General features: G+C 43.8%; 1 pseudogene across 1 annotated transcript; it reads right to left on the bottom strand.

The window, feature by feature from the left end:
* Window positions 1–1,498: 1,498 nt before the first annotated feature.
* LOC311624845 (heterogeneous nuclear ribonucleoprotein A1-like) lies at window positions 1,499–2,489 on the bottom strand (annotated as a pseudogene). The gene has a single exon. The product of its transcript is annotated as a heterogeneous nuclear ribonucleoprotein A1-like (transcript).
* Between the last annotated feature and the right edge of the window lie 19,339 nt (window positions 2,490–21,828).

Below are 21,828 nucleotides of genomic sequence, written 5' to 3' on the forward strand. Positions count from 1 at the left end.
ACATGTGTATCCACTCCAATCAGACCTTGATTGATGAGACATGTGTATCTCACTCCACAGCTCATGCACTTAAACACTAAATGTTCTTGTGGGAGAATGGATGTGGGAGAGTGGGAATCCCTGAGAAAAAGGAATAACAAGGGCTCATTCCTCAAGGAGGAAAGTATATTTTGTAGTTATTGTTATAATTATAGTCTCATACCCCAGAAAAGCCCCTTTTCACAATACCCCTTCAAGTTAACTGGATATTTTAATGTATATGTTAATGTTCTCTCTGTATACACAGATTCATCAAAGACTTTTTAACATTTCTTCTTGTTGTTAATTAATTTATTGGATACTTATAACATTTCTGAGTACCAAGCACACTTCTAATCATATAATCCTCACAATAACCCAAAGAGGGAGGCATTATTATTATTTCCATTCACAGATGAATAAACTGAGGCACAGAGTGGTTAGACAACTTGCCCAAAGTTACACAGCTCATAAGCCATGATCCCAGATTCAAACCCAGGCAGGCAGGCAGGCTCTGAGTCCAGCTGATAACCACTCAAAGATGTTGCCTCATACACACAGCACAGCTGCCTGGGAAATGGGAAATACTAACTCATGCCTGTGGGAAATCAAATTGCTTTGCTTTACAGAATTGTGTAGAGTGTGTGTGAGAGTGCTTGTGAAAGTGGCATACAGGGGCTATTTCCTAATCTCACTCCTGTCCTCTTATAGACTTTGAGTATCTTATTGGTTCTTACTTTTCTTTTCTTTCTTTCCTTCTTCCTTTCTTTCTTTCTTTCTTTCTTTCTTTCTTTCTTTCTTTCTTTCTTTCTCCCTTTCTTTCTTTTAGACACATTTAATCAACGTCATGATCAGACTATTGCATTTATCAATCAACTCAACAAGATGGGTGCAAAACAAACAAAAAAAAAATCAACATTAAAACCCTTCGTTGTAATGCTTTACCCTTTTCATCATTGAATAGAAATGGAAATAACCTGTGATACAATTAGTCACAAATACAGTCCTCAAGTTTTTTGCTCATGCACATGAGTATTGTCTAACACAGTGTTTCCCAACCTTCTCTCATGATGAGAATCACCTGGTGGAGTTGTTAAAACACAGATTCCTGAATCCCAACTAAGAAGTGCTAAACTAGAATTTTTGAGAACATATAGGTAAAATTGCATACCTAACTTAGTGCTCTGTATATAAAATCTGTCTTAGAGCACTAGTTAAGTATACAATTTTACCTATATGTTCCCAAAAATTCTAGTTTAGCACTTCTTAGTTGGGATTCAGGAATCTGTGTTTTAACAACTCCACCAGGTGATTCTCATCATGAGAGAAGTTTGGGAAACACTGGTCTAACACATGTCTTTGTAGCAGGGAGGCCTGCCACCGCTGTGCTTGGCTGAGTTCACAAATCTGCTGTAACCCGTAGCTTCCCTGTCACTTCTCTAGCTCTGCTCTCCTGCTAAGCTTTGTTTCCTGGTAGCAATTAAAACCTTGTGCCACTGCTACTGCTGCTTGCTGCTGGATGCACCTTGGTTTCATGGTTTGGCAAAGTGTTGACCCCCACCATCCCAGGGGCCAGAGCTTCTGACTCGTTTCTTCTTTTTAGGGGTCCAAGATTTGAAGATTGATTATTGTAATTTTCAAAATCACTGTAGCTTCTACCTCCAAAATTGTGTCCGTTCATTACCAAGTCCATTATAGCCACCCCCACTGCCACCATATCCACTGCCACAGCTGCCACCAAAGCCACCTCGAACACAGGTTCCCTCCTTGACCAAAGCTGTCATTCCAACCAAACCACCTCCATGACCACCTCCGAAGTTTCCAGAACCACTCTGACCTCTTTGGTAGGACAAAGCACTAGCCACCTCCTGCTCGGATAGGGCTTTCCCACCTTCACCTTTGTGGCCCTTCACAGGGTAGGGGGGTGTATCTGAATGACAATCTTATCTACAGAGTCATGGTCATTAAAGGTTACAAAAGCAAAACCTCTCTTCTTGCCACTGCCTCAGTCAGTCGTGATTTCAACCACTTCGATTTTCTCATCCTGTTCAAAATAATCTCTTAGGTGATGCTCTTCATTGTCCCCTTTAACATCACCAACGAAAGTCTTCTTCACAGTGGAGTGGGCACCAGGTCTTTGAGGATCTTCTCTTGAGACAGCCCTCTCGGATTCTACATCTCCTCCAACCACTGGTGTGGCCCTGCATTCATGGCTGCATTCACCTCCTCCACGGTGGCATCGTGACAAACCCAAAGCCTTGGAGACCTTGGTCACACAGTCTGTGAGCATTTCCATGGCGCAGCATGGCTCCTCAGACCCTCATGGGTTGTTCAAAGCTCAAACCTCCCAGAAAGAGCTTCCACAGCCACCCAGGCGCTTTGGGAAACTCTGACTTAGACACAATGACCGTGGAAGGGGAGACTTTAGCGATGCCTTCCTGGGCGGGACCACCAGCAGAAAGGTTGTCCATTTGGTCCTTAATACAGTGAAGCTGAACTGAGTTGAAGTGTTTGTCAAGGTCAAAGTCAAAAGAGGTGTCCTTCAGTGTTTCCTTTTGCTTGCTTCTTCTGGGAGTAAACAGATGTTTGGATCACAAAAAACATCCGGGGCCCGGCTGGCATGGTTCAGTGGTTGAACATTGACCTATGAATGGAGGTCAGGGTTGATTCCTGATCAGGGCACATGGTTTTGGGCTCAATCCCCAGTATGGGGCATGCAGGAGACAGCCAATCAATGATTCCCTCTCATTACTGATGTTTCCATCTCTCTCTCTCCTTGTTCCTTCCTCTCTGAAATCAATAAAAAATATATTATTTTCTTTTTTTTTTAAAGCAGCTGGGAATGTGGACCAAGAACAGTTTGGGTGCATAGAGAAACTCAGCATTATTGAGAAGTTTTGGGTTGAAAGTATTTTGGGTGTTGTTTTTGTTTTTTTGTTTGTTTGTTAAAACTGGTAGCTTAATCTATGGTCAAACGGGACAACTTTTTCATTATTCCCTTGGAATGTTCCAAACTTCCCAGTTGATTTCTGGTAACTTCTAAAGGTTTGAAGTAATTTCATGGTTATGGAATAGGATTTTCTTATAATATTTTAAATTATCGCAACTAATTTATTCTTACACCTCAGAAAATGGCTCCACAGTGCAAGCCAATTTAAATTACAACTGGTTGATTGAGGAATTTTAAAATTATATCAGAATACCTGTGAAACATTGAAGAATCAACTCAATTCAGCATTTTATTCACATTCTAATTTGAGAGGCGCAGTGGGGATTCAGGTATGGCTGCTTTTCTTTCTTTTAAAAAATATATTTTAGCCGAAACCGGTTTGGCTCAGTGGATAGAGAGTCGGCCTGTGGACTGAAAGGTCCGGGTTCAATTCCGGTCAAGGGCATGTACCTTGGTTGCGGGCACATCCCCTGTGGGGGGTGTGCAGGAGGCAGCTGGTCGATGTTTCTCTCTCATCGATGTTTCTAACTCTCTGTCCCTCTCCCTTCCTCTCTGTAAGAAATCAATAAAATATATTTTTTAAAATATATATTTTATTGATTTTTTACAGAGAGGAAGGGAGAGGGATAGAGAGCTAAAAACATCGATGAGAGAGAAACATCGATCAGCTGCCTCCTGCACATCCCCTACTGGGGAATGTGCCCGCAACCAAGGAACATGCCCTTGATCGGAATCGAACTTGGGGCCTTTCAGTCCACAGGCCGACGCTCTATCCACTGAGCCAAACCGGTTTCGGCTGGCTGAATTTCTTTCTAACTAAGCCGCAGACTCGGCAGTATGTCAGGGATAATAATTCTTACCTACTCCCCGCTTTATTCCCAGGATGCTGGAAATGACTAAGACATCAGACAGTAAACTATAATACCCAGGAAGTTAAACAGTGACTTGTGTATGGAGAGTCTCATGAAAAATGGACAGAAGCATCTGGGAAAATTTACTCTAACAAGGCCCCACCTTTTTATTGGCTTTTCGTGAGAAACGTGTGGAATGAGGAGTGACTCGGGGGTTTGGCTTTAAGTTGATGCCTGAATACTTTGAGCCTAGCCAACCAATGGGGAATTGAGTAAGGAGGTGGGAGTGAAAGAAGCTCAGACAACAGTGTCCAATTTAATAAATATGAGGAGAAATAATATTTTTTTCCACCATGCTGCACCAATCTACCCTAAACATATACTGTGATGTTTTTTATGATTACCAGTGGAACCTCATCCTGATCCCAGACTTCAAGCTTAATACCCTAATGGAATAAGTCTTTGGAGGATAAGTGTGTTTTTTTTAGAGAGAAAGGATGTGACCAATTATGGCAGAGGTGGACTTTGTAGATTATTTGGGGGGGGGGGGGGGCGGTGTAGACACAATGGCTTCTCCTATTGCTGTTGCACATCCCTTTGTGATAGGACTTGGCTGTGGTTCCCCCACAAGAGGTAGAGCCTACTTACCCGCATGTGGAATCTGAAGAGGACCTTAGTAGGCTGGGGCAGAAGTGCAACGTCCCAGGCTAGGCTTTCAGGAGGTTTTGCAGGTTCTGCTCCTGCCTTCTTGGAATGCTGCCACCTTGGGAAGAGGCCCTGCTAGCCTCCCTGAGGATGAGAGAGAGCACATGAAGAGAGAGGCCCAGCCCACAGCCAGGACAATTGCCGTGCAAGTGAGTGAAGCCATCTGAGACCTCTCGTTCCAGCTGACCCCCCTGTGGACCAATGCAAGACCAGCTGAACAGCCCCACTGAGCCTAATGCAAATTGCTGATCACACAGTGACGAGCAAGGAAAGATGCTTATTGCTTTAGGTCACTTGGGGTTGATCTATTACACAACAGTAAATAACTGATATAAGGAGGAAATGGCTACCACATCAGTAAAAGGCTTTTCTCACCTTCCTTCAGAAAAGTTCCTGGTTCACTATGAAGTGGGGCTCCAGCCTGGGTAGCAGGGAAATCACCGTGGTGTGTGTGGTCTGAGATTCTCTGACTCTCCCTGGAGTAGGTAGGAACCTGTGCACCTATAGCTCTCCATTAACCTATATATTTGGACTTCCTCAGTAGTGAGTTCTGATAATAACCATCTGAGCACTCACTGGTCTCAGACACAGCACCAAGAGTTTTCCTTGGGCCATCTACTTTAACAACAGGTCCTATTTTTAAAAATATATATTTTATTGATTTTTTACAGAGAGGAGAGAGGGATAGAGAGTTAGAAACATCGATGAGAGAGAATCATTGATCAGCTGCCTCTTGCACACCCTCTGCCGGGGATGTGCCCGCAATCAATGTACATGCCCTTGACCGGAATCGAACCTGGGACCTTTCAGTCCACAGACCAACTCTCTACCACTAAGCCAAACCGGTTTTGGCAACAGGTCCTATTTTTGATAGAAGTAACTGAATCTTAGAAAGGTTATTTTGCTGGAATTCAAATCTAGTCTCACCCCACTGTGCTAAAGCTTTGCTGGGACATGGACATGAGCGCAAAGGCAGATAGGACATAGTGATTGGTGTAGGGTGCAGAGGTGCTGAAGGTTTAATATGGAAAAGAAATGTTCAGACGATTCTTAACTTAGTTCACCTCTTTTCTCCATACTACCAGCCTGGTTGTTGTGCCAGTTTTCTGCAGCTGAGACATCTTTTGCAATTACTCCTAAAGCTTCACTTTAAATATAGGAACTCTGGGGATTCCTATCATAACCTCAAGGTAAAGAGAATCAAAATCAGCCTGGACTGTGGAAGAAACACAACTGCTCATATATTTCTCCAACACAACTCCCTGTCACACTTTTGGTTCTTTTTGCTCCTTGCCAACTTATCAGCAAGTAGAATGATAGCCACCTCTATTCGATTAGCAACCATTAAAGTCATGATGTGAACTCAGAATTCAGAACAAAAGCATAGGCATGGGCATATGCACTGCAGTGAACTCCACAAGTCTCTCATGCTGCCAGGCTTTGTTTTAAAGAAACATAGGAGTATAGATGATGCTTCTGGCTGTGCGCTGGGTCAAGTTCAAATTCTCTGACTTACAGCTCCAAGAGAGAGGGGCAAGAGATAAGCGAGTTGGAGGGAGGAAGTTTAGTAGCAGAATTAGGAGAAATAGAGAAAAAGTAAAATTTAGAAAATAGAAAAAAAGGGAGATGATGGGGAAAATATCTAAGAAGGTGGGAGCAGAAAGGATTCATTTTAGGGCAAAAAGTGAAATAAAGAAATGAACGAGCATATGGAACACAAGAAAAATTGGGCTTCAATAATGTGACCAGTAATATATTTTTAAAAAGAAGTCATGGTGACAATAATTAACAGTACTTTTATGTTTGAAAAGTTGCTAAGAGAGTAGATCTTAAAATTTTTTGTCATGAAAAAGAATTTTGGAACTATGTATGATGATGGACATCAGTAGACTTTTGTGATATATATATATATATATAATAATCATTATGCTCTACACTAAAAACCAGTATGTCAATTATATCTAAATTTTAAAAATATTTTTAAAAACTGTTCTCACCGTGGCCAGTTTGGCATAGTGGATAGAGCCTGAATACTAAAGGGTCCCAAGTTTGATTCCTGTCAAAGGCATGTACCTCAGTTGCAGGTTGATACCCACCTCAGTAGGGACCCTTGTGGGAGGCAACCAATGGATATGTCTCTCTCACATCGATATTTCTCTCTCTGTGTCTCTCCCCCTCCCTTCCACTTTCTCTAAAAATCAATAGAAAAATAACCTCAGCTGAGGATTAACAAAAAATAAAACAAAAAAGCAAAACTGTTCTCATTTCTCTCTCCCAACACAAGGCACAGGCTAAATGAAAGTATACATCTCTGTAAACTCTTCCACTATCAACACACACGCACACCACATGCACCACACCACAACACATACACACATCAAACGCCACACACATGCCAAATAAACCACACACATCACACACACCACACCACAAACACACCACACATAAAACACACATACTACACCACAAACATACTACACAAACAGACATGCCCATAACACAAACACATCACATACATAACATGTAACTCACACACTACACGCTATAAATCACACATGACATACCACATCACACACATGCACCAAGCACACATAACACACACATCACATACATATCATATACACCACACCATATACACATACATGCCATACACACCACACACCACACACACACCATACTCACCATATCACACATATAACACACACACCACACACATCATACACACCACACCATACCCATGTACCACATACACACCATACAAATAGCACACACACTGTATCACACACTACACTCACCACACCACACACACACACACCATACATGCCATACCATACACACACACCACACCATATACACACCACATCACATACATACATCATACACACCTTACACATAACATACCACAAATCATACACACACAGTACACATACCACACCACACATAACACCAAGCACACATAGCAACACATCACACACACTTCATACTTACCACATACAACACACATACCATATACACACCACACACAGCACACACACCTTACACACAAACCACGCACTACATGCACACCACACAAAACATACACACAGTGCTAGGAAGGGGTTAGGGAGTCTGGGTTTTTGGCAGGCATATTTTGTGGCCTGTAATTCCCTGGCGTTCCCTTCCTCCCCAAGAGACCTATAGCCTTCTAGTCTCCTTAGCAAAAAGCAGACATGCTTGTCTCTGCGGAGCCATTTGATGTTGTCATCTTCCAAACATTTTCATAAGATAGCAAGCTAGAGACTAGTATGTTCAAAGGGAGGATTTAGTCTATTTACAGATTCATATCAGTGGGTGGCCAACTTAGTTTGAATCTTGATATAGGACAAGAAAACAAGAGGCTGGCTTGCTTAATCAAAGGTTTTCAAATATCCCTTCGGAAAACATGTGTTTTGAGGAAAATCCCAAACATGTTTTCAGAGGAGTCTGCTCCTCCATCCTAATTTCCACACAGCCCACAATTAACACTGTGCATCCCTCAGATCTTCTGAGGCTTGAAACAAATGAGAAAAGATCCTACAATAGCTACAAATAAACTTTTAGTAATTTTTTGGTAGTTTTAAAAAGCTTCCCCCCCACCCCCTCTGGCCAGTGTGATTTAGTTGGCTGGTTAGATTCCTGGTCAGAGCACATACCTAGGTTGGGAGTTAGATCCCAGTTGGGGCACATAGGAGAGGCAATGGATCTCTCTCTCTCTCTCTCTCTCTCTCTCTCTCTCTCTCTCTCTCTCTCTCTCTCCCTTCTTTCTAAAATCAATTTAAAAAATTAAAGCTATTTTTGTATTTTCTCCTTAAAAAAATGAGAAATAGAAAGAGTTATAAACTAAATCAGAGAGCTAAATACAGTGCCTTCATCTTCTGATTTTTAATGTTGGCAAAGTTTATATACTTTAAAAAATATTTGTTATTGATTTTAGAGAGGAAGGGAGCGGGACAGAGAGATAGAAACATCAATGATGAGAGAGAATCATTAATCAGCTGCCGCCTGCACACCCTCAGTGGGGATCAAACCAGCAACCCAGGCATGTTCTCTGACCAGGAATCAAGCCATGATCTCGTGGAAGATAGAGAAACCAAGATGGTGGCATAGGTAAACACCTGAACTTGCTGCCTCACACAACCACTTCAAAACTACAAATAAAGACAAAATAGACATCATCCAGAAACACAGTTAGGCTGGCTGAGTGAAATTCTACAACTAGAAGGAAAGAGAAAAGCATATTGAGACTCACAGGAGGTACAGAAGTAAAGTGCAGAGGCACAGAGGCGCAAGTGGAAAGGGCTGGCAACTGAGTACATGGCTGTCACTCTCAATCAGAAGGGAGACTCAAGCTTCTGACTGCTCTGAACTCCAGTTCCGGGAGAGACTCCGGGGACCCAGACTCGTATGAGGAGAAACTGGACTGTCTGGCATCGGGCAGAACTCAAGGGCAGCTTTCTCTCAGAGGTGCTTGCAATAATTACCAAGGGACACTGAGACCCGAGAGCTTCTTAGGACAGGGCTGATGGAAAGTCATTGCTGTTTGCTCCACCCTGAGACCCTGCCCCATCCAAGCTGTGCACAGAGGCTTTTGCATATGAATAGCCTGATCCTTTGAAATCTAAAAGTACCTAACAAACTGCAGCTGAGTCAGAGAGACTCAGAACATCCAAAAGAAGGCCCAAGGCCCCAAAGCAGCCTGCATTGCTTCATGGCTGGGCCTCATCTGGGCACCTCCAAAACCCAAACAAAGAAGAGGAATCAATAGATCTCTCCTTTAAAAATTGTAGCTCCTGCTGAGTGGCCTCAGGAAGAGGTTAAAGTAGCACCTTCTTGGAGGCCCAAGAGCCAATGCACCTCCTGGTCAGAGTAGGACCATCCAGATTACACCACCTCCGATCCATAAGGGACACACTCATGGGGCAGACTCAATGAGCACCAAAGCCCCATTGAAGCAATTCTTGCCCCATAAGGGTGTCTCCAGCACAGAAGTTCTCCCATCATAGACACAACTGATCCTCACAGCCAATTGGCCTGGAGGTCAATTCCTCCCAGTAATACCAACAACAATCAAGGCTTAACTACAAAAGACTGTGCACACAGCCCAGAAAGGGGTGCACCAAGAGTGTCCACTTCAGGTAACTGGGGAGGCTGAGCCACTGGGCCCTATAAGACACCTAGCACACAAAGCCACTCTATCAACTCAGGGAAGCAGCCAAAATGTGGAGACAAAGAAACAGGTCACAAATGAAAGAAATGAAGGAAAGCAAACTACTGGATATAGAGTTCAAAACCACAGTTATAAGGTTTTGCAAGAATTTTCTAGAAACCACCAATAAATTTAATGAGACCCTCTAGGATATGAAAAAGGACCAACTAAAAATTAAGCATACACTGACTGAAATAAAGAATAATATACAGAGATCCAACAGCAGACTAGAGGAATGCAAGAATCAAGTCAAAGATTTGAAATACAAAGAAGCAAAAATACACCCAACTGGAAAAGAAAAAAGAATCCGAAACTATGAAGATAATGTAGGGAGCCTCTTGGACAACTTCAAGCATACCAACATCTGATTATGGAGGTCCCAGAAGAAAAGAGAGAGAGATACTAAAAACCTATTTGAAGAAATAATGACAGAAAACTTCCCCCACCAGGTGAAAGAAATAAAGTTACAAGTTGAGGAAATGCAGAGAACCCCAAACAAAAGGAATCCAAAGAGAACCACACCAAATCATATTATAATTAAAATGCCAAGAGCAAAAGACAAAGAGAGAATATTAAAAGCAGCAAGAGAAAAACAGTTACCTATAAGGGAATGCCCATATGATTGTCAGCTGTTTTCTCAACAGAAACTATGCAGGCCAGAAGGGAGTGGCAAGAAATATTCAAAGTGATGAATAGCAAGAACCTATAAAACCAAGATTACTATACCCAGCAAAGCAATCATTCAGAATTGAAAGTCAGATAATAAGCTTCACAGATAAGAAAAAGCTAAAGGAGTTCATCACCGCCAAATCAGTATTATATGAAATGCTGAAAGATAATCTTTAAGAAGAGGAAGAAGAAAAAGATAAAGATAAAAATTATGAACAACAAATACATATCTATCAACAAGTGAAACTAAAAATCAAGTGAATAAAAAATCTGATGAACAGAATGAACTGATGAATATAATAGAATCAGGGGCATAGAAAAAGAGTGGACTGACAATCCTTGGGAGGCAAAGGGTGGGGGATTCGGGAAGAGACTGGACAAAACATTGTACACCTATGGATGAGGACAGTGTGTGTGTGGGGGGGGGGGGGTGTTAAGGGCAGAGGGTTGGGTGGAAACCAGGTGGAGGGGAGCTATGGGGGGGGGGGGAAAGAGGAACAACTGTAATAGTCTGAACAATAAAGATTTATTTAAAAAAAAAACAAAAAAAACCATGACCTCCTGATTCATAGGTCGATGCTCAACCACTGACTCATGCCAGTCAGGCTAATCAAAGGGTAGTTTGATACCAAAGTTATATAAAGTTTTTAAACAAAATAAGAAATACTATCGTCCCCCACCTCCATCTCCAATCCTGGCTTCACTAGAGTAGACAAAGAGAGGGGTCTGGGTGGTGAGTGAGACTCTGCCTTTGTAATCAGAGCAAATAAAGAAACACCAGCACCATCTGGATTCTACCCAGAGTCTTAACTCAAGGTGCTTGTGTGATGTCTAGGTTCCCACTGGCCTTCAGCAAACACCACCTACTCATTACCATGCTCCTGTGAGCAAAGGGGAAAGAACCGTTAGGATTCCTTTTCCCTAGGTGGAGAACAAAGAAAACGGAGTGGTAAGGAGCTGTGTCATAGGTCACACATACTGTTGGAAGCCCGAACAGGTGGTATTGGCAGTGAAACCTATGGGTCTGGAACCCCAGGGCACCTGGCACTGAAATGAACAGTTGCTAGAAACATCAAAGTCTCCTGTTACCTTACAACAAGTCCACACCTTGGGCCTCAGTGCTTGTTCCATCTCCTCGATGGTAAGGCAGTGTGACTCCAGAGTGTCCATTAACTCAAAAGCACAAAAACAAACGGAGTGAAGGAGGGGGAAAGAAGCGAGGGAGGGAGGATGTTGCCATTTTTGGCAAGGCTCTCCAAGTCTCCCCTGCCATCTGAAGCAGACGTCTTGTGTACTTTTCCAGTGGCCTTGATTAAAGATGTTATGTAATTTAATATAACTATAGCTTGGAGAAATTAAAGGCCATGCCAGGCTTATCAAATGTTTGGGCCCAGCTTAGAGACACAGAAATATTAAGCACTCAAGACATGGCCTTTATGTGGAGTCTGTTCCTTCAGGGTCTCCCCTCCTTTTCCTGGCATACAATGCCTTTTATAACTTTCCCTGATCTATTGGGTCGGCAAGTAAGTAATTGCGGATTTTTAAAAGAAAATCAAAGACAATTTTTTCATGGAACTAAATAACTTTATTCTGTAATGTATTGCCCATTTTGATCAATGACCTTTTGCCATCTTTCAGGCAGCATCATAATCCCACGTTCAAAAAACTTCTGGTTTTTATTAGCAAAAAACTGAATCAGGTACGATTTGACATCATCATCATTATTGAAATTTTTACCATTCAAGGAGTTTTGTAAAGATCGAAACAAAAAGTAATCAGATGGTGCAAGGTCAGGACTATATGGTGGATGTGGCAAAACATCCCAACCAAGCTCCATTAATTTTTGCCGAGTGACCAAAGATGTGTGTGGCCTTGCATTGTCATGATGGAATACAACACCTTTTCGATTTGTCAATTCGGGCCGCTTTTCTTCAACTGCATTGTTTAATTTCGTTAGTTGTTCAATGTAGACATCAGAATTGATCGTTCGGTTGGGTGGTAAGAGTTCAAAGTAGACAATTCCTTTGTAATCCCACCAAACTGATAACAAAATCTTCTTTTGATGAATATCAGCTTTTGATGTTGTTTAGTTGGTTCACCTGGCCTGCTCCATGATCTTTTCCGCTTGATATTGTTGTAAACAACCCATTTTTCATCGCCAGTTATCAGTCGTTTTAAAAATGGATCATTTTCATTACGTTTCTTTAGCAAATCGCAGCTGCTAATGCGTTGCGTTAACTGTGATTCTTTCAGTTCGTGAGGAACCCATGTATCGAGTTTTTGAACATAGCCAAGTTGTTTTAAGTGATTTTCAATGCATGTATGTGATACATGAAGCTTCTCTGCAATCTCACGTGTTGTACTGTGACAGTCCGAATTGATTATTGCTTTGATTAGGGCGTCATCAACTTCAACTGGACGACCAGAGCGTTTTTCATCTTTGAGTGAAAAATCACCAGAACGAAATTTGGCAAACCAATTTTGACACTGCCGTTCTTTTAAGGCTTCGTCACCATAAACAGCACATAACTTTTTATGAGCTTGCGATGCGTTTTCCCTTTGCGGAAATAAAAAATCAAAATATGATGAAAATGTTCCTTTTGATTTTCCATTTTTCAACGAACGCCAACCGAAAACTACAAAACAGATCAAAAAACTTTTTTTACTGATTAACAGCTGAATAGCCAACTATCAAATAACAAAATGTGTTTTACATTTTACTACGTCTGCAAACCTAAAAATTCAACTGAAGCCATATATGTGTGAAACCCGCAATTACTTAGCTGCCAACCCAATATCTTCCTCACCATTTAGCCACTGCCTGCTGGCACACATCATTCACTCCAGCCAGCCTGCTGGTGGTGCAAGCTCACCACAAAGCTTCTGTGCAGCCTTCCCACCCATGTCCAGCCCCTCTTTCTCTCACACATACATCCCCTGCTTATCTGAATCTGGCTATTTCTTCAGAATCCAATGGACACACCCCTTCTTGGAGAAGGTCTCTGCACCACCCCAGTCCTTTGACTCCATACATTTGTCCCAGTCTGAGTCAGTCCCTTATACAGCAATAGATTCAGGCAGCACCCTCTTGCCCGGATGTGTCCTTGACCTCCCTGAGCCCCTTCTTCTATAACATGAAGTCACGATACGCCCCTCAATGGAGTCCACATAAAGTGGTAGCACAGTGTCTAGAACAGGTACCCCTCTAAAAGACAAAACAAAACAAAACACAACAACAACAAACAAACACATTTTCCTGTCCCATGTGCCAGGCAGCAAGGGGATGAGTTCTCAGTTAGGGAATGAGCAGTGTCCTGACTTTGAGCAAGTTTTTTTTTCATTCCTCATCTTGAAATTGAATTTTTTTTTTTTCATTCCTTACTTGAAATAGTCAGTTAGTCATATCTATAATGCAGATGTGGGCAGAGAGAATGTTGTGGTGAGCAAGACAGATGTGGTTTCTGTCTTCATGGAGTGAGTAGAAGATAAGACACAAATATATTTGTTCTCCAATACAACTCATTTGGCATTTGACATATGTTATCTTGCGTTGTTAATTATCTATTTACATGTGTGTCTTGTCCCCTATCAAGATGGTAAATTTATTGAGGGAGGAGGGCCTGGATCCAATTCTGCCGCATCCCTGGGCTGCACAGGGTGTCATGTACACGGCAGACATTCAATAATATTTATTGCTAATTACCCAAAAGATTGATTTTTCTCCCGCAATAAAAACTTTATGATGAAGATCCTATTCATCTTCTCGGCGTGTTCAAAGCAACGTGTGGAAAATAAACACCTAACCACTGTCCTGTGGACATCAGCGCCTCCAAGTCCTCCTACCGGTAATTCATTGCCATTTGGTTAACAAGCATGGAGCTCAGACACCATCAATCTACAGCCAAAGTTGACCATTGGGCCTCCTCCTGGATTGCCCTTCCCAGGGAAGTAACAACAGCAACACATTATCACATGGAACCCTGAAGTAGCTGCTCAGCAGGCCTGCACTGTCCACACTTTATAGGTGGGGAAACCGAGGCTCAGAGGCCTAAAATTAACTTACTCAAATCACAAGCTGAGATTTGAACCCAGGAAGTCTGGCACATGGCAGGGGAGCACGTAACACTCTCCAGACTGCCTTACCTGGTGACCAAAGGGGAGCTTGGCCTCCTCTAACAAGGGGTAATGGCAAAGAAGAGCCAATAGCAGGCCACCGGCCCCCCTGCAAGCCCCTGGCAGAAGATCTTTATGGCAGAGACCTCTTTCCTCACAGCCATAGTGAGAAAGACAGCCTGTACCCACAGGTGGCCATTTTCTCATGGCCTCATGGCAGCTGGGCTGCTGGTGCCTGTCTGAGGACTTTGGCTCAGCCTCTTGCCCTAGGCCTTCCCCAAGGGCCCACAAAATAAGGTTTCTTATCCAGTGTCCTCTACCCCTGGCCCCCACCCAAGGCCCTCACCAAGGCCCTTCACCCAGGGCCTTCACCCACTGCCTTTTTCCAGGGCCTTCATTAACGGTCCCTATCCAGGACCCCTCACTCAGTGTGCCCCACCCAGGGCCTCTGCCCAGGAACTCCACCAGGAGCAAAGACCCTGACCCACTTCTTCCTCCCTTCCCCTTGCCATGTATCTTGTTGGTGATTTTTTTTTTTTTTTTTTAATTTATGATTTTCAGCCCAGCCGGTTGTTAGCCTGCTGTGTTTGGAAATGGTAGATGATTAAACCTCCTGGCCAGGTGTAAATGCAACCTTTGTCATCTGGAAGCTGAGAGAATTACCTTGTTGGGCTGCAACTCCCTCTGGCTTCGAACTTTCTGCTCCAGCAGACCCTCTTACAGACCTCCCAGGTCCAAGCCCAGCCTAGAAGCCAGAGATTTCAGATGTAACGACATAGCCACAAAAACACTGGACAGATTCTAAAGTTTAGAGGAAACATCAGTGCTCTCTCTCTCTCTCTCTCCTCTCTCTCTTTGTCTCTCTCTCTCTCTGAAAGGAATTTTTACCAGGTAAATAATAAAAATATATAATCATTGACTAGGCTTTAAAGCTGAACCAAAAATATGTTTGTATTTCTGATGCCAATAAATATCCCCCCACCCTAGTTTCTTATTTTGCCTCAGTAGCCACCTTGTGGCTCTGAGTCCACTTGTCCACTCATCCACTCAGACATGGCTTGTGGGTTCAACCCCAGGGAGCTACAGCTAGGTATAGGGGTGAGAACCAGACCCAAGGTGGCAGCTGGAGGAGGCCACTTCTAGAAATGGGCTACCCAGCTCCCTTCCTCAAGGAAGTCCCTACAGTTAGCACCAAGCCCTGACCAGACCCTGGCCCTTGAGAGAGAGAGGCGAGCCAGGATGCCCTGCGCTAGGAAATTTCTAGAGCTGGGACAGAAGCTCTGGATCAGCGCTCAGAGCCCCAGCAGCCCAGTGCTCCCTCAGAAGCAGCCAGAAACCTTCTGTTGACTTTTTCAGGCCGAGTTCTCACCAGCAGACGTGTGCTTCAGGAAGGGCTGTGCTGAACAAACAGCATGCAGCAAGTGTGTTTTCCGTGCCTATTCCCAGCGCACCAAGCTTGGCTGCTGCTCAAGGTGAGCTGAAGGCAGCGAAACCTGTTCTCTGGCTGCTTGAGGTTGTCCCAGTCCTCTTTCCAGGCTGGATGCCTCTCACTGAGTGTCAGTGTCTGTTGGGCAGACGAGTAAAAGTCTACTTGGGAGTTCTCTGTAGGCAGGAAATAAATGTTTTTCAGAGACAGAATGAATAAATCAACAAATCAATACACAGGTGTTCAGTGAGCATCACGCTGAGCCCCCCTGAGTAACACTCTCTGAGAGACTGATGACCCTCTGTGAACTTTACCCAGCAAAGGATGGTGGTGTTCCACCGCAGTGGTGGGCACCTTTGATATGCAAGCAAAGGAGAAGATCTGAGAATGGGCTGGATGGCTCATTAATGGATAGTAGAGTGCAGATACGTAGAGGGGGTTGAAAATGATCCTGGGGAGTCTGCCTGAGACTGGAGGCAGCTCCAGAAGCTCCAGTGGAAGGTTTCTGTCAGGTTGGAGTAAGGCACCAGTGTGTAGAGGAGGGAGGAAGAGCACCTGAAGGGCCTTGAGGATGCTGACGTTTCTTTAACTGGGCCGGGGCATCGTTTAAGATGTGCGTTTGGAGGACTGTACCGTGGCCATATGCTGAACAGATTGTAGAGGGGAGAGACCAAGAGGACGTAAAGGGATGGGGTGGAAAAGAAAGGGTCAATCTTAGAGATATGTTGAGGAAGACAGATTGGTGACAGAATGGGTGGCAGGAAGAAAATGGTGAGGGGACAGGAGATGGCACACTGAGAGATGGGGTGGGGGATTACAGGAAGTAGGGTGGGAATTTCACTAGAGATCTATTGAAACCTCAGCCCCTGGGGTCCCCTAAGCAATCAGTAGGACACCCTAATCTTGTTTTCCCTTATTTTTGGCCTCAGGATCTCCTTTCTCCTGGTTCTCAAGTTAGTCCAATTTTACCCCAGAACACTGTTCTACTCAGGCTTTCCTCCTCTTCAAATGCCTGTTTGTTTATTTTTGAGGAAGAAATGATATTGCTCAAAAAAAGACATAGCACATGAGATTTGTTCTCAACATGGAAACCATGTATACCATGGGGAGATTGGTCTCTAATAGGTTTAATGATCTGTCTCCCAAAATCTGCCCCTCAGAGCACACCAGATATTCATAAAGGGGAAATCTGAATAAAAGGACGGGCAGGGTATTCTAGGGAGGAAAGAAACAACTTGTGGCGATGTTCAAGGAGGAATGGGGACACTGAGCAAGAGAAGGCCTGCGCCATTAGGCTGGGACAGCCCCCAGAAATAATTTTTGTCCTTAAAGTTTCTGTATCGAGGGGAAGTAGATTAGGAATCACAGACACCAGCCTGGTAGTGGCTGATTGAGTGGATGGATGAATGGATGGAGTCAAAAAGGTAGTGGCTTTAACACTGACATTTACATATTTAGTTATATTTGTGCTAGGGTGGGTGGCACCTCTAAAGAAAAAAACAACCCAGTTCTTGTTCTTTGTGGACCCACAGTTAATGTGAAGAAACACCAAGACAGATCATCCCAACAATGTGGACTCTCCTGAAGGAGATGCGAAAATTCCATGGATGAGGAGACATTTAAGCAGGATCAAGGAGGGTAAATGCATGCACACACAGACACACAGACACACATATGCACACACATAATCCAAGACACACAACAGGGATGCATACACAGATGAATATACATGCACACATACACACACACACACACACACACACCAATTATGGACTCACATTTCAGGCCATAAGTATGGCACATACAAAAGCAGGAAAGTGTATCAGTGTTTGTGGTGCTCTCAGAGGACTCAGAGAAGTCTTGAGAGGCCAGGGCATTGAGTGTGATAAGAGGAAGCCAGTAGGAGACTGATGGTCCCCTGTTGCCATTAACTGCTAATGGGAACAGTAGGGAAGCGACCTAGATGGGGCAGGGAGAAGGTGGCAAAATATTGAATTCTGTTTGAAATAAGCTTTCCCCCAAACAGCCTGAAAAAATCCCCCAAAGCTTTGTCACTCAAGATATCTCATTTTCCAGAGAGCAAAATAGACAATTGAGCATGACACAGGATAATTCTCACTGGAGCGTTTCAGATGCCAGCATTTTCATTTACAGCCATCCTTCGCTTCGGAAAATGATTCCAAAGCAGTCAGTATCCCGTACTGTCCTAAGGCGGCAGTTAAAACTGTTACTAGACTCTGGCAAAGGGACAACATGGCATTCTAATGTCTGCTATAAATTGACCAAGGGATGGTGGACATTAAACAAATGTTTGTCAAATGAATGACTGTAATGACTTCATGCCAGGCCCTGTGCGATAGGCCATGGCAAGCAAAATACAGGCCCTGCCCTCCAGCTCTTAGCAGTCTAGTGAGGAAGACAGGTGTGTAAACAAATTGTTACAGTGAGATTGCTGTCATAGAGGAGAAAGGCAGACGCAAAGACCTTCTTTATTGCTAAAGTATAAGGGTAAAGGGGCATATGACCTAGGCCACACAGGGACCAGCGTGCCAAGGTGAAGAGTCTGATCTTTATCAGGGAAGCGACACGGAGCCACGACGAGTTTTAGGCTGAGAAATGACATTCTCAAGACTGCGTTCTGGAAGATCACTTTGGCTGTGCAGGCAACAGCTCACTTAAAGAAGATTGGGGAGAAGGTGGGCCAGCTGGGAGGGCATTTCAAATGTTCAGATGACAGATGTTGACTTTCTGCACTGAGAGAGTACCAGGAGGGGCCCAGCGGAAGGCATACCTTTAAGAGGTGCTGGAAAGGTGTTTGAGCCTAGTGACTGATCTGGTACAGAAGGTGAAGGGCGAGGGCGTGTCTAGGGGCTCCCCTGGTTTCTTTTCTTTTCTTTTCTTTTTTTAAAATATATTTTATTGATTTTTTACAGAGAGGAAGGGAGAGGAAGAGAGAGTCAGAAACATCAATGAGAGAGAATCATCGACCAGCTGCCTCCTGTACACCCCCACCAGGGATGTGCCCGCAACCAAGGTACATGCTCCCAACCTGAATCAAACCTGGGACCTTTCAGTCCACAGGCCAATGCTCTATCCACTGAGCCAAACCGGTTTCGGCATCCCCTGGTTTCTTGTTTGGGTAACAAGGTACGTGGTGAAACATTACCAAGAGAGGAGACCCAAGTCGAAAAGCAGTCTAAGGTGAGGAGGTGAAGGGGAGGAGGGAGAAGAAGAAATTGTGATTTGGACACGATGAATTTGAGGAGCTAAGAGCTAGTCGGTGGGTCAGAGCCCATTCTCTCGGAAGGGACCTGGGACCAGCTGGGGAAAGAGGCCTCCAGAGTCACTGTGTCCCTGCCTGACTTCTGTGCAGAAGGATGTGGGCAGGTCATCTCCATTCAAAAAATACCAAACCCATCAATTCAGGAGAATTCCTTTCTGACCAAAGATTCCAGCACAGACTCACAGGGGAGCTCCAGGGGCCAGAGCAGCCTTCCAGACATTGAGATTGGCCCCTAGGATTAATGACTTCAAGAGGCCTTTGCCAGGGACTCTTCAAAGCTGGAAACAGAAGCCCTGGAGCATTAAATATAAATAAATACTTAGTCGATTGGTTTCTTCCTCGCTTTTCAAAGGGCAATTTACTTCCTGGATTATCATTACAGTAGTCTGCTCTCCGGAAACCAGGATTATTCAAGTGCCACTGCACAGGGTTGGGGCAAGAATAAAAAAATAAAAAAAATCTAAAGATCACCTTGTTCTGTAGATCCACTTCCTCCTGCTTAACCTGCATCTGGAAGCACAGAAGCAAAAGGCTTATTGTTGTGTGTGTCCCCACCGAAGGCATGTTGTTCTCTACGACAGGCCTATATTTTTCTCCCTTTGAGGTATATTCATTCCACTTGAGGGGGGAAAAAGGGGGGGGGGGGAGTCCAGTGTCTATTAACAAGAAAGCATCTGTCCATATGGTGGGGTTTCAATTCAACAAGTACTTAATGAGCTTCTAGATTGTCTGGGCCAGAAACTGTATTGAGGTGGGGGCGGGGAAGATATACCAAGATGATTTTAAATTGGTGCACGTCATCAAATTTTTTTCTTTTTAAAAAAAATATATATTTTATTGATTTTTCTCAGAGAAGAAGTGAGAGGGATAGTTAGCAACATCGACCAGCTGCCTCCTGCACACCCCCCACTGGGGATGTGCCCGCAACCAAGGTACATGCCCTTGACCAGAATCGAACCTGGAACCTTTCAGTCCGCAGGCCGACACTCTATCCACTGAACCAAACCGGTTTTGGCATCAAAAAATTTTTTTTTTCAATCCATCGTGCAAACATGAACAATACAAGGCAGGGAAAATGGTTGTCACAGCAGCATGGTTGTTAACTAAAATCAACACATGGCCCTTCATCTGTGACCTGCAGACTTTGTTGGCAAAGTTTGCATGTGTGTGCCTGGAGGTCTGCTCGAAGGAGAGGGCCCTCACATTCCTTGGTTTTCAAAGTACAGTGGGACCCACAAGGTAGACAACTCTGGGAATAAAGGTGGGGAAATGCATTCTGGCACCTCCCCTGCCTCTTATAGCATCTTGGTGGTAGAGTGAAGAATCACAAGGCAGGAGCAGGGGAGTGGGAACTGTTCAATTCCATCACAGGATGAGCGCTTCTATGTTCTGGCATTTGTCCCTGCATTATCACCTCCTCATGGGCTGTCTCAGAGCTGGCAACGTTAGTTAGGTCTTGCCTTCTCCTGTTGATGATGAGACTGTAGGGAAGTGTTGTTGTTGTTTGGGTGGGTTTTTTTAAAATCAATCTTTATTTTTCATATTATTACAATGTTTGGGTGTTTTAAAATATATATATATATTATTGATTTTTTTTTTTCAGAGAGAAAGGGAGAGGGATAGAGAGCCAGAAAATATCGATGAGAGAGAAATACCAGTAAACTGCCTCCTGCACACCCCACCCTGGGGATATGCCTGCAACCAAGACATATGCCCTTGCCAAGAATCGAACCTGGGATCCTTGAATCCACAGGCTGATGCACTATCCACTGAGCCAAACTGGTTAGGGCTTTGGGGAAGTTTTTAGATGGTGTTCCACACTCTGGCAACACCACTGCTGCTGTGAGAGGAAGGTGGCTAAGATCCTGGGAGTCTGCAGACTCAGCCTAGTAGAGAGCTTTTCATTTGTTTGAATTCTGTTCACTCCACTTGAATCTGTCCCTGCCATTATGTGCCCTGCTTAAAGCTCAAAGGTATGTTATTAAACTAGAGGTCATCCCATGCCCCAGGATTCTACATTCCCCTTTACCCTGCTTTACCTTTTGCCATTTTCCACAGCAAGTATCTCTTTCTGGCATACTATGCAACTTCCTTATTCATTGTTATTATTGTCTGTCTTCCCTTGCTAGCATATCTTCTTCACAAAGGCAGGAATCTTGATTGGTTTTTTGTTGGAGGAGGGGGGTGTTCAATCCTCACCAGAGGATATTTTTTCCATTGGTTTTATTTTTTTTTTATTTTTTTTTTTTTAATATATTTTATTGATTTTGTACAGAGAGGAAGGGAGAGAGATACAGAGTTAGAAACATCGATGAGAGAGAGTCATCGATCAGCTGCCTCTTGCACACCCCCTACTGGGGACGTGCCCGCAACCAAGGTACATGCCCTTGACCGGAATCGAACCCGGGACCCTTCAGTCCCCAAGCCGACGCTCTATCCATTGAGCCAAACCGGTTCCAGCTTTCCATTGGTTTTAGAAAGAATGGGAGAGAGGGTGTGGGTGGGGGAGAGAGAGAGAGAAGGAAACATTGATGACACATCAATTGGTTGCCTCTGGCAAGTGCTCCAACCACAGCAAGGAATTGAACC

The sequence above is a fragment of the Pipistrellus hanaki genome (genome assembly GCF_964339955.1).
Source record: "Pipistrellus hanaki genome assembly, chromosome: 6".
Taxonomy (NCBI): domain Eukaryota; kingdom Metazoa; phylum Chordata; class Mammalia; order Chiroptera; family Vespertilionidae; genus Pipistrellus; species Pipistrellus hanaki.